Source organism: Dicentrarchus labrax, unplaced genomic scaffold, assembly GCF_905237075.1.
Source record: "Dicentrarchus labrax unplaced genomic scaffold, dlabrax2021, whole genome shotgun sequence".
Classification (NCBI taxonomy): Eukaryota; Metazoa; Chordata; class Actinopteri; family Moronidae; genus Dicentrarchus; species Dicentrarchus labrax.
In genome coordinates, this window is record NW_026136720.1 from 4,609,352 (window position 1) to 4,623,616 (window position 14,265).

Below are 14,265 nucleotides of genomic sequence, written 5' to 3' on the forward strand. Positions count from 1 at the left end.
GATGTGAACTCCAGTGTCAGATGTGCGGCAGAATGGAAACTTTCAACAAGAGAGGACAGTAAAAACCCTTCTTTTTAGACTGGTATTAAGTTTATGATTTCAAGGTGGACTAGGCATTTTGTGTTGAATTGTTTTGGATGGACTTCAAAGGAAAATTGAACCCTAAAAAACAAAATCTACGTAATGTATCTTGCCTTTCTGTTCGGAGGCGTTATTAGAGCTTTGGGGGCTTAGCCTAACCCTAACCCTAACCCCAGCCCAGAAATCTTTGTTTTTTTCCCCCCAGATAAATGCATCATTTTCAAAGTTAACTGTAAAAAGAAGATGTGAGACACTGTGCTCTACCAAAAGGTTCTGGTCAGTTCACATTCAACTTAATAATAATTAAGTTCAGCAGCATGAATAAAACCATGAGAAAAAAGTAAGAGCCATGACCTTGATGAAGCAGTCATATGCTAGATTGTAAGTTGACAAAACTTCAAGTTTGAAGATTTACCAACCCTCTGTTGTGTGACAATGGCTCCTTTTGACAAATTTGGACTGTGACAAACTGTATTAACTATATGTCTCATCTGTCTTTCTGATACTCTGTTCTACATCTCCTCTCCTCTCACCTGTCCAGCTCAAAAACAGGATTCAATCAGCATATATTTTTTGATATGATGATCATAAAGAAGTTATTCATCACTTTATACATAGACATAACCAATTATTTGAACACGCCAACCAATATCGCAAAAAATAGGGCATATTCATAAAACATTTAGGACCGTAGCCTCAGGCCTAACAATGCCACCTTTTTTGTCCCTCTTTCATATCTACTCCATTATTATCGTCAGCAAAAGCACTCAAAATGATGTGATGTCAAGGTGTTTTGAGTCCAGGTACAATGAAGCTTGATAGCACAACCCTATCGGCGGTTGCACAGAGAATATTATCTGCAAGATCAATGCTTAACATTAATGTTGATTTAGTCCTTCTGTCTGGACTTTGTATCAGCAGTCAAAAATCTATCACAGATTACTCGTAACATTTTCAACAACAATAGCACCAGTATATCACGTCAATGATGCTGCAACTTGTGCTTTATTATAACTAAATAAATTCTCTTGCTATCACTGTTGCACTCATTGTGTTGGTGGAAAGAGCAACAGCAATAGTATACAAAAGAAATCACCAGCAGATGTAGAGATAGATGAGGCATACGAAAGAAAATTCAATTTTTATTTCATTGATACCCCTGGAATGTACTAAACAGCATAGGTTAACAGCATACAGTTGGACATATCGCTGAAAGCAGAGAACTCTAAATGCCACAAATTGCAAGTATATGATTACTGCAGAATAATATTTTGTTTCTTCTTTTGAATGACCACCAGTCTTCTGGACAGTCTCCCCCTACGACTACTTCCTCTCTCATCTAGCTGTCCCCTCTCTTTCATTCTGAGATCTTTGTCATTTGCAGAAATAACATCAATCTGGTCTGTTCTCTCTCAACATTTTACTTTCGGCAACCAATTTCTCCTGAAAAACAGTTGGTGGCCCTTTAATCCACAGTTCTTGGCAGGTCATGTAGACAGTGTGCTCTCCAAAGGGCAAGGATTTGGTACAGAATTTCAGCCTTTCAACAGCCTGGTGAAGGACATTTGACTTTGAACCTGCAATAACATAATATTAGGCCACTTGGTGGCAGTGGAAAAGAGCTGTAAATACAACAATAACCTACAACTTTATCAGTCTAAAACTCACCCCCCTTTTAGTTCTGTTTTGGTCCCCATCAACTACTGAGGGAAACATCTGGGTTTTTAGTTATTAAATGCTCCACTATATGTTCACCTGCTAGTTGCAAAATCTGTCTGTGAACGCTTTTAGGCTGAGCAGGTAGCGCACAGATGAAAACAGCTGTCTGTGCAGCCAAACTTTACTGAAACAAAATAGTAAAGTTACGGGTCGTTACGCTAAAACAATGAGCTAAAAGATGGTAAAAAAAAAAAATAGAGGACAGGGGAACTGTACCTCACAACTACAATCTATTGGCAGTTTCAAATTATTGTCTGATATCTTGCAATTAAATATTTCTTTCTCTTTTGATGCAGCATGTCCTCTCTCATTCTTCACACTCGGGCTATGTGTGAAATTATGTTTTACCCCTTTTCTCTCTAATTACCCTTTTTAAGAAGTGTAACTTTTTCTAATACTACGCAAGCACATGCGCTTCATAGGAAACTAATGAGCATGGTGCAGAGCTGGTTACAGTAGATTAAGCAGTCCAGTATTTAAGCATGTGCAGCTTCTCTGCTTAGCTCAGTTTGAATCTCAACTCTGTAATCCTTGCACTTGCCACATTTTTGTCTGAGAATGGGCTTCTCGTTGTTCAGTCCTGAGAGCTGTCATGTAATGTGTGATGCTAATATGTAAATACTCATTTTTAAAGCAGCTCTTATATAATTTTCCATGATCATAATTATGTCTGTATTCATTCAGTCTGCTTTCAGGAGGGATTTATTTCACTGCAAATTTCAGTTGTTAATGTGCTTTTGAGTGGCCTAATTGTTGTTAAAGGCATGAAAGCAAGATAACTGTCTATTTTGAGGACATTTTCATATAAAATGATAGTGATGAGGTTATTATGCAATAGGTCTAATTATGAAATGAAGCATACATTGCAATAATATGTCTTTGGTTGAAATGAAAGAGGGCGGAAGGATGTCTGACAAAATGGATCATGCAGACTTTCTAATGGTTTTGTAATTAAACACTGTGCTTAAAAATTCCTGGCAGCAGTAGAGTTGTCCTTCCTGTCCCACACACTCAGCTGCACATTCACAGAAACACATAAACACACACACAAATGGACAGCGTTCTGGACTCCCATTCAATAGTCCTCTTAATTGGGTGTGAAATGTAACTTGCCTCCTGCTGTGATCAGCTCGGCTATGTAACACGTGTTTGTGTGTGCATCGCCCTGTCTACAAGCACAAACTTTCTTTGTGGATGTACTGTATGTGCATGTGCAAATGAGTTTATTTTGTGTGCCTAATGCTGTCAGTGGGAATGTTAATGTTTGCATCTCAATTTCTTGACACCCACTGACCCCTGAATATTCTCTAGTTAATGTATTTCCTTCTAAAGTCTCATTAACCCTGTGATGAAATCAATGAGGCAATCTGTTTATTCTCCCTTTCTGTCTTTCATTTTCCCATGCATAATAGTTATACACAAACAAACAAAAGTGGGCACCGGCTTGGACTCTAATCTGCAGTTAAAAGGACAAACGCTGTGTGTAAGGAAACCAGCAACAAAAAAACGGTGATGTCAATGTATGTGTGCATGAATCCTGCACAGTGGCACTGATTTATTCTCCGTCTACATTACAAAACATGAGCACTGAAGACAACGAATGTAAAATAAAGTTCACTTCAGTGTGTCACACTTGAATAACAGGTTTCAATTTCAAGATGATAATGGGATGTGGCCTTGTAGCCTCTTCAAAGTTTTCACACACGTGGCTCTGACCAGCGCTCTGAGGACAGAATAACCTTGGTTGATGCCACAGCTGGAACATGCACAGACACATGACTTTCATTTGGTTTTCAAAGTGTTTCCAGTAGATGACTTAGAATACATTTACAATTAAATTGTTGGGGTAACTGCAGCCCTACACGAGCACGAGCAGTTTCAGAGACCACAGGGGGAGGCACAATAATTTGAACAAATCCAGATTTAAGATTAAAATCAGCTGCAATAGTCTTCTTTCCCCAATGAAAAAATAATGAATAAACTGAGCCATCTCACTAACATCTACAGTGGTACTCCAAAGGGAGTTTAGCTTGTGCCAGCTCTTGGTGTCTATGCAATGTTGTTGCAGTGTGGATAGCACTGTCTCATACTGTCGGCGCATATTTCTGGTTGCCGCGGCCTGAGGGCAGCTGTTCAGCTGGAAATAGTTCAGCACCATGGAGAGATCCTGCTCAGCTTATTCTTTCCATCTTGAGAGAGATCAAAAAGGAACAGAATGCCTGTAAGTGGAAGATGCCAAGGAATAACATCCAGCTGTAGAAAACAGAGCATATTATATAAGTTACACTTTGTGGTATTGAGCGCCTTGTCTGCAAAAGTGTTTTAGTGGGAGGAGAAAAGGGACACAAAATATAGGCTTGGTAAGGTTAACATCTTGAGCAGTAATGATCTTTCCTTTAGCCCTCCTTTTAGGACGAAGATTCATGTCAGCCTCAAGACAGGCAGTTTTTTTAGTAAATGCCTTAATGAGGCCTCTGTGCTCTCAGGTCTGTTTCTTCCCCTAAAATTCAGGCCACATGTCCAAATAATGTGGCTGGAGGGGAGACATGCAGACAAAGACTCGAAGACAAAATGGATTGAGATAAAGACAAGGCAGGTGAATGAGGGCTGTGTTATTATAGAGCCTGGCTTCGCTGACTAATAAGAGCAGGAAATGGGTGTAAATGAAAAGGCTGATTGACTTTCTCAGAGTGTGATCATCAGTGCAAAGGGGTCTAATGACTAGTCGAGGCTTTTAGTTGTGATTTTCTCACCAGACAAACAAGATGGTACTGGTCTCCAACTAAGCACCTTAAAAAATAGTGTATGTGTGTACTGTGTGGCCCACAAATGAGTCCATATTAAGCTGCCAATCAGCACAATGTGAGCTGCAGGTTCACTTGGCCCCTTCATTTCACACCCTGAAAGGAAGCTTTTGTGAGTGGGCTCTTTCTGCATCTGATTACCCACTGGCTTAATTGATCTAATTATTGAACTCTGCTTGTGGGTGCTTTGTGTTTATCCAGTCAGGCAAAGTCTTTAAGATAAGGATATGCTTCTTATCGTTTCTTTTGCTCAGGCTGTTTGGCCCTGAACTATTCAGTCGCAGCATGCCATTATCAAGTTAATTGTGCAATTTAGAGAAGGTTGCAGTGGTGAATGTACTGTATTGCCAATTTTAAGTAAGTTAATTGCAACCTTACAGCAGCTACGCGACACACAAAATACCATGATTGCAATTTAAATGCAGAGGTATTGACTGGAAATCCGACAATAAAACAACACCGCAAAGAGTGGTTGGTAATGCGTTTTCAACATCCGGAAATGCAGTTGGAAAATGTGTGCGTGTGGGAAGTGTGAGTGAAAGAGGGTGCAGGTTACACTGTAGGAGAGCTCTGTGATGTGACAAGGTAGATTCCTTGTGGATTTGATTATTTGCATGAACCAGTTCCTTTATCTAACCAAACAACACACTGTATTCATGCTTTTATTTGGAGACAATGAATGGCAGACCCCATTTGGTGATATGCATACATTTATCTCTTTGATAGGCCAATATGACTCCAACTGGATTCACTGTGTGTAATGCAGAGTGCATCATAATCATTTCCCGGCTCTGCAGTGTTTTTCAGCCAGACTGTAAGCAATCTGATGAACAGGAACAGAAACTCAGCAGGCGGTGTGCTATACTGCTCATCTGACTAATATCCTGAGTCCAGAACAAGGAATGAAAAACAAAAGAACAAAAAAACAAAAACTCATAGGAAAAAAAAGACTGGCGACATATCCTCATATCAACAGCATGTGTAAACAAGCTGATAATCTCACTTATACCAAAGATTACTATCCATCCAGCCCTGATTATCAGTGTGTATGACAGTGGTCTAATATGTCTGTACTCACAGTCGGTGCCTGATCACAGTCTCAACCAAGGTACCACTTTTTGTTTAAAATGCTTATATGCATTGTTACGTACCAGAATAATAATGAATCACAGGGTATGATTCATAACCCCATTTATAACTTCTAATTACGGTATTACAGCACATTTTTGATAATCTTCCTTTCCCTTTTTTCCCCTGCGCGGTGACTGCCTCTCTCTCTCTGAACTCTGTCTCTGTGAAATCAATCAATAGCCATTGATTGTCCCAGCTTTTATTTCTCACTGTCAATCATTTCTATATCGCTCAGAGAGGTCTTTTCTATTAGCGCAGCCACCCATTCATCATCATTTCTGTCATCTTATGTATAACTTCATTGCATCGCAATTATCTCAAGGACTGGGAGTATGGTGCTACATTGTTTTCGGGGTTGTGCACAAGAACAGAGAGACTGACCCACTTCCAGGCTTTCCTGGTTAACCACCCTTTGTTCTGCATACACCAACAGTTTGAATAACGCTAAAAATATACAGCAATTAGCTCAGGGAGAAGTAATCACGTGGGGCGATTGATTATAAAAATGAATCATAGGCATCACATACTGCTACGACTACTGGTTTGCACTCACAGGAATATAATTTCCTTCTCACTGGCCTCTGTTTACATGGATAACATATGAGCTCTGTAATGCTGTGTTGTCAGCATTGTCAAATAAGTATACATAATAAAGTTCAAATCTCCCCCGTGCCAATGAGCTAACGACTGCCGTTTTTATCCGCAATGGTGATAAAACATCATTGTTTTATTAATTTCGTCATTATATAGTTGTTAATGGCAAGCAATGCCATTTCCGAGCCTAATGAATTGATTTTGAGATGGGGCTCCACAGCCAATACTGCCACTAAACTGAATGCAAAGGGAGACCTTAATGGGCCATTATGTTACACTGTGAATATATTTTTTTTGTTGGATTTTTCTCTGCTATTTTTCTTCCACAATGAGAAAAGAGCGTGGGAGACAGGCTGGCACCCAGTACAGGCTTCACTTCCCATACACAGAGCTGAGAGAAAGAGGCAGTAAGACATACAGAGGACAAAGATGAAATGGAAAAAAAAAAAAAGTAATGTTTTTTGAAACCATTATTTCATGATTGCATGTAGCTGGTGCGACTGATACTTTACAAGGATTTCTGTGTCCTCCCCTGTCTTAGCAATAGTTCTTTCTGTTCCCTCTTTGATATCTTATGGTCATTTTTAAACATCGTCTGGTCAGTGTGTTCTTTATAAATGGAAGAAAGAGCAAAACTATTTACACATAGAAAAGATAGAGTAGGAGAAGATAAGGGAGAGGAAATTGTAATGATGCAAAGAAAGAATACTTCTTGTTTCTTGTCAGACAGTTATGTGATCCTGTGGCACTCTGTTCTGTTTTTTGATCTATTAGTCTCGTCACAATTGTTGAAACAGACTGACAGCCGGGTGCAGCAGTTTCCCACCTGTGCTCTCCCTCTCTGTCTCTCCGTCTTTGCGTGTATTCATCCGTTCGCCCTTATGCAGCACGATCAGAAATGTCAAAGAACACAGTGTACCGTTAGGCTGGCAAGGATGATGGTATAGTCACACATTTTGCATCAGGTAAGTGCGGCATAAAAATTTGAATTTTAAATCTACAATCATACAATTATACAACAAAAAGGTTTTTAAGTCGATTAAAAAGAATCTCCAATATCTCTTTAGCCGTTCTTTCATTCCCTTAAATTATTTTGAAACAAACATATTGCAGAATCTGTCTCCATATGTTCAGCTAAATGTCATCCTAGATTGTCCTGTAGATCATGATTGCTGTCATGATGCAACTATTCTTAATCACACTGTCCTTCTCTTTCTTTCTCTCGCATCTCTGTTTCTTCCCATATTATTACTTTTACATTACCATTTACATCAGCCAGCCTATTACTTAGGAAGTGTGACTCACGTCCTTTCATTAGCCACACTGGCAGGATTGTCCAGAACACTGAGATTTCTCACCATAAATCAAGTTAGTGAACACCAAAATGCAAATTACAATTGAACAAAAAAGGTTGCGTATTCTCATTTTTGGTGTTATTCTTTAATGTTTGTGAGAGACAGAAATATGTGTTAGGCTGAGTAGTAGGTTCATATTATTAGGCTACACGTACGGTCATGCAAGGTGAAATGTGAGCCGTGCAGGACGTGCAGCACACACAAATCAGCTTGCTGGTTTGTAGCCCGCTTGAGGGGTTAACCACACATATGTATCTGCTATTGGTTGAAGCTTCAATTTCGCCGGTCAACGTTTACCAATGTTGAATCTGTAGGCCAATAGAATATAACTTGCATAGAATGGAAGTTAACTGGATGGCAATTTTTAGCCAGTGGTGATTTTGTGTATGTGTGATAACGCTCTAACACTGTTCTTCTTTTTGTAGTGGATGGTCTACTCATGTGTTGCAGGGCTGAGTTCCGACTTTGTTCAGCTGCTGTAGGAATGAGACACAGCCTACACCTGTTTGCCTACAAGCATTTTGCTGTTAAGCCAACCACCTTTAGATTTGCTTCCTTTGGATCAACCACAAACAACACACCTTCCACAAGAACATCTTAGACATCCGTCGATGGGGCCTCTGCTTTAGCTGATGATGCCGACTCCAGGCAGGCCCCAAAACAACCCGCTTCCAGGTAACCTTCAATGTCCGCCTTTTACTCTTTACTATTTTCATTCTCACACCTTATGTTAGATAATTGTTATCCTCATAAGAAATTCAAAGCAATTTATAGATGAACAGTAGTCTCAGTAGTCTGAAATGCAGAAGGTGTGTTGTGTCTCAAGTGAGACACTTACTCAATTACAGTTGTGTTTCTGTTCCTTACTTACTACAATATGTCAGTAGTTGAACTGGACGAGAAGTTGAAGAGGAAATCTAAAAGAAAAAGAAAAAGATACAACGTTAAGTTGACTTCTGCACACACAACATCTTGAGGCTTATCGTGAGCCACAGTGCTGCTGAGAAAGAATGCATTCATTTTAATCAGTGTTATGTTGGGTATAATTCGAAGGACAAATCTACACAAAGAAAACGTGTTGAAGCAGTTGTAACTCTCTTATGTCCACTGCTCCAGAATACCCACCTGATTTAAATGTTTAATAGGTTAAATGTTTCATCTTCAGATGCTCCAAATGGATTTGGGTATTCAAGCGTTGTGGGAAATTCCATGTCTACAAATTTATCAGAGTCTGATACAGTAGTGACCACATCATTGCCCGGCAACAGATGTAGTGAAGCCATTGTGCATATTTTTGTAAATAAATCATATCAGGGTGAAAGGGAATAAAAATGAGGTTATTTATGTTTGGTTTGTGCAGGTACATTGAGTAGAACCATACCTTTTGCTTTGGGTAATAATATTTCTGCTCTGTTTGCTGATTATTATTATATTATTATTATTATTATATATTATTATAGGGCATTCAAATTCCTGACCATGCTTGAGTATGAGCACTTTATAGAGATCCATGGATACGTCCACCCACATCATCACACTCTGACCAGTAAACTAACACAGACAGGATGCAAATTTCAGAAATTAAGAGCAGCGCAGAAATACTGATAAATGATGTTTACATGGCCAGCAGTAATGTGTAATTTTCACTGGAATATGAATAAACATAATCAATTCTTCTGATGGGAGCTCTGGCTCATTAACAGAGAGCCTGAGCTTCGTAAAGATTCCGTGCTTATTGTGTCTGATGTAAAGGGAGAGTAGAAGGATGTTCACAAAAAGCATCACACTCTCTCTTTTCTCTTCTGACAACCCTGCATGAAAACTGAAATGTGAGAGGCTTATTAATTCACTGATTAGGACAATTGATCCTTCTACACCACTGCTCTGAATGACAACCCAGCCAGTAAATGAGCAACCGTCTCCCTACAGACTTCTGGCTTGATGGAGGTGAGCGTGTGTGCTTCGTACACAGGGATACCATTGTGTTTAAACTGGACTGTCAGTCACATCTACGGTCACTGCAAACTTGGTTAGTGTATGACAGAGAGAAAAATATTTTGGGTTGGGTTTTTGTCTCCTCCTGTAAGATGCCATCATTCAGAGTGTGTTTCATGAGAGAGGTACTCTCCATGGCAGCATCCTGGCAGGTGCACAGCATGGTGAGTCCAATTGATTTGCTTCATTTTGGGAAGCACTGCCTGTCTCCATCTCTTATTCTGCTTTGACTCGTCTGACTTGTAACATTCACAATGACACAATGGCTATGAAATATTGCAAATGTAATTTTGACAAAGTATATAAACACACAAATTAGCATAATCCATTTTGTGTCTTAAGTGGCTTAAACTCAATAGGAAAGTGGTAATTTCATTAACGTTAAGATACTTTGTAAAAAAAAAGCAAAGCCAGTATATTGTAAGCCTGTCTGTATGCCTTTACGATCTCTGCACAGTACATCACTGCAATTACACGTACACATACTTCCCAAGACAAATGTACATAAATAATGCACAAGTAAATCATGAAAAACATGATTTGTCTTGCTTTCAAATTAATGAGAGGGTTTGTGCATTTGTGTGCGTGTAGACGTCTGAATGTTAACAGAATATGTTCAACTGTATATATTTCTGCCATCTTGGTACACAATACACCACAAACAAACACTCAAATTAGAAGTCCAGTGCAGTAAGGGTTGGAAAGTAGAAATTATTCTAGAAGAAGCTTCTTAATGAGTGGAAAAGATCAATACCCTTTCCAACCAAAGATGTAAAGCCACACAAACATCTCATCTGTGTGATTAACATCACAGAGTACAAAAATGTTGGCAAAACAACTGATGATTTGGCTTTTCTTAAAGTCGTTCTATTGTAAACTAAATCCTATTTAAAAACATCAGGATTTATCTTCTGAAGACCATTCGTTTCCACTGTAAATCAGATATTATCCTCTGGCTATCACGAATACCCATAACACATTTCATAAAAATCCGGCCAATAGTTGGCTCTGGACCAAATAAAGGATCGGCCAACTGTAAATCAACCCTATTGCATGGAGTGTTATAGTAAAAGACTCTTAACATCAAAACATGGCAAATGGCAGGATACCATAGCTACATCACACCTTTAGATAGGTGGACAGAATTAGCCTGGCATGAAAAACATCACATTCATTGTCACACTATCACTCTATATATGCTCCATTTGTAGGTTTTACAACCTGTAAGTGAATAGGAGAGCAACATTTTAAATTTATGAATTTGCATCCAGTGATGCAATTGTTATTGATGGTGGAGCAAAGGTGTAATTTTCTCTATTTTCAACAGCAGTTGTTGTTGAATGATAACAGTAAGTATACCAATAGATTATGCTAAAATAAGTTTGTACAACATGTCTTTTGATCACATCTAACATTTTTATAGCTGTGTACAACAGCCACAATCAAAGGTGGGGTGAAAAGCCTGTCATCATATATAAAGGTGATAATCATTCACATAGGGGGAAAAGGGTACAGACTTAGAGAGTCATAGGGTTGCACTTATTTGTGCATAGAAAAAATTATGAAGTAGAGTATTTTCTCCCCTGCCACCAACTGTTGGACGAAGTCAGAAACGTGTGGGCGGAAAAGGGTTCAGATGCTTTTCAACCAAGCACTTTTGTTGAAGCATACTGACCCTTTTAGTCTGGACTTTTTGAAATTGATTGACAACTTCCTATTGGGAGGCAGGCTCAAAAGTGAAAAGAAAAAATAAACTACATACAGAATCATAAGGTTAAACTGGGGGCAAAAGTGTCTAAAGGGACATAATGTAGGAGGCAAAAGTCCCACAAAAAACAGACTGAGTAGGAAACAAGGCTTCAATGCTAGGACGCCTCCATAGAGAATCTGTCAAAGGTGGACATGATATACACTGTATACTAGGACACTAATTATGTTTTTATTAATTCTAGTGGTGGTTCCACTGGCGTAAACACACAGAGGGCTACTGCCGGTTGGATGGAGAATGAGAGGTGAGCTAGTGATTTGGCAAAGAGACAAGCAGGAAAGAATATTCAAAAATTAAGAACTGGCTGATGCTGTGCTGAGTTCAACTCTTGTCTAATGATACAGAGAACTCTAAATAGTGGGATTTTGCTTGAAATAACCACCTCAGAAATGATATTATCAGTGACTATTGTCATTCCCTCACATACACTTAAGGTAGTGTATGGACTGCATCGTGAGCTTAACATGAAATCAGACTGTCCCTCAAAAGTTTTATTCTATATAATTATTTAACTGGCAGTGAATTGGTCTTTACACATGCACCTATCTCTGATCCCTGATGTATACAAGCGACTGCAGTCATTGCCCATTGTGAGTTACAGTAGCTGTACATTACCGAAGCAACCAATTATGTGCTCAGTTCACTCAATTCTTGAAATTACAGTTATTTTCTAGCTATAACATATGCACAAAATATCTTACAGGCATCAAAATCACACACTTCCGTCTCTTTGAGGTCAGAGACTTAAGGTTATATAGCGCTTTTAATCAGGGGGAGCTGGGGTGTAAAAGTTAGAGACAGGAACAATCTGAACAGAGAAGTGAATGACTAATGCTTGCACCTCCCTTGACACAACCACTGAAGTGCCCTTAAGAAATGTACTTAACACCCAACTGCACCAGTGGAGATGTTCAGTGACCAGCAGTATAATACTGTGGTTGATTTTTGCAGCTCCCTGGTGTGATTGTGTGTGTGAGTGACTGAGACTAGGTAACTTAAAGTTAAAATAAAAATAGAAATAAATATCACTTTGACACGGCACAGCCTTCAGACAACAGCATGTCGGAAAACACACCTTTACTCATTTCATCTCCTCTCCTTTCTTCATCTTTCCCCGCTCTGACTGCTGCATCGAGCGCTTATTTAGACACTTGAAAATGAATAAAAAATCATATGATTGGAGTGTTGTGATTGTGGAGTCTGTGATGTTTGTGTCAGTGAGATGTGGGATAATGTGAAATGTGACAGTAAACAAAGAGTTGTGGCCATGCATGCAAAACTGTGCAAAGGTGAGACTTTATGAATGGATGTCTAATCAGCCCAAGTTGCTTTGATTTATCTACCCCATTCTGAATGCTTTATGGTTATAAACCTAATTTATTCTGGACTATAACAATAGTTTATCGCAACGAGGCCATGCTCAGTGACTCGTTGGCTACTTACCATCTGCTCCAGTTCCTCGGGCCAGCTTGGGATCGATGGTTGTAAATATCTTCAGTAAAGTGCCTGGGGTAGTTTTATTTTGGGATCTGGTGTGAGAAATATAAAAGGTAAATTTATTTAAGTGAACACAATGTTCTCAAGAGAAAAGACAAGCGTTTACAAGCCATAGAGTCTCCTTTAGCTTCTTGGTTCAGCTGTAACACTTCAACAATCCTTTCATTGTTGGTAATGTGGTGCAAAAGTGTAATAATGGACTCTATAAGTATGCTGCTGTACATAAATATATATCTAAAACCGTTTTTCCACTGTGGAAATGTCTCTTTATTCTTTGCTGCAACACGCAGAGCCACTCAGTACTTACATATTTCTTCTCAGATGGCAGAAACAATGCCACCACATATAGAACATTTGGAAAATGGGGTACTTACCGACACTCCCAGGGAACGAGACTCATCAGCTATCTTCAATCAACCAACCCAAAGTGTCGATATTTGATGACCTGCGAATGAGCCTCAACAATCAACTAGCTTTTTTAGCTCTGATTGGCTGTTTTCGTTAAGGCATGCAGATTTCTGCAAATGCCATCAAGAAAATAAGGAGGAGCCAGATTATCTATCCCATGTATTACTGTCAGGATATAGTGCATAGTACATATAGTAGTATAGTTTCAGGAAATATCTTAAGTCAGTAAGTTTTATAAGAGTTACCTATAGGCAGCTTTAAACAAAGCCAAAAAATACGACCCGTACAACCCCGGGGCTAAAAGCCGTAATCAGAAACTCAGTGTATTGTTGAGTGTGTTGCTCTGGACAACCTGAGGTTTGCATTCGTTGAAGATGTCGGGATTTGTGGACTACATTGAGCCACACACTACTGATGCCAAGTCGAAGGTATTTTTCAGGCGTAGCCTTACCTGAGTCATAAGTTGTCAGCCTGTTTTATTCAGTTAATTTATCATTGAGTTTAAGCAACAGTCTGTAAAGTATAGATGGCCTACTATTTAATTTAATTTGATTTAATTTTTCAACAGTGTGAAAAAGAGTACACTGTGTCTATCAATGTTCTTTCAGTTGGCTTTAATTGCTGTACAGTTGTAGGATGTACTTCCACATGATCCCTATGGACAGAGATTACATTTATTTACTTGTTTTGCAACTTGTGAAATAGGTTAAATTCGCCCTGGTTGTTGTCTGGGTTGTCTCAGGGAGAGCATCACTCAGTCTACTGAAGTAGGATCACGATAAGAGTACGCATAATAATATGTTAATTACACCACAGGAGAGACTTGATGTTCTCTGAAATAAGGTTATACAGTATGCACATATCGGCATCGACAATCAGCCAAAGTCAACTGGAAAATATATGTATACTGAAT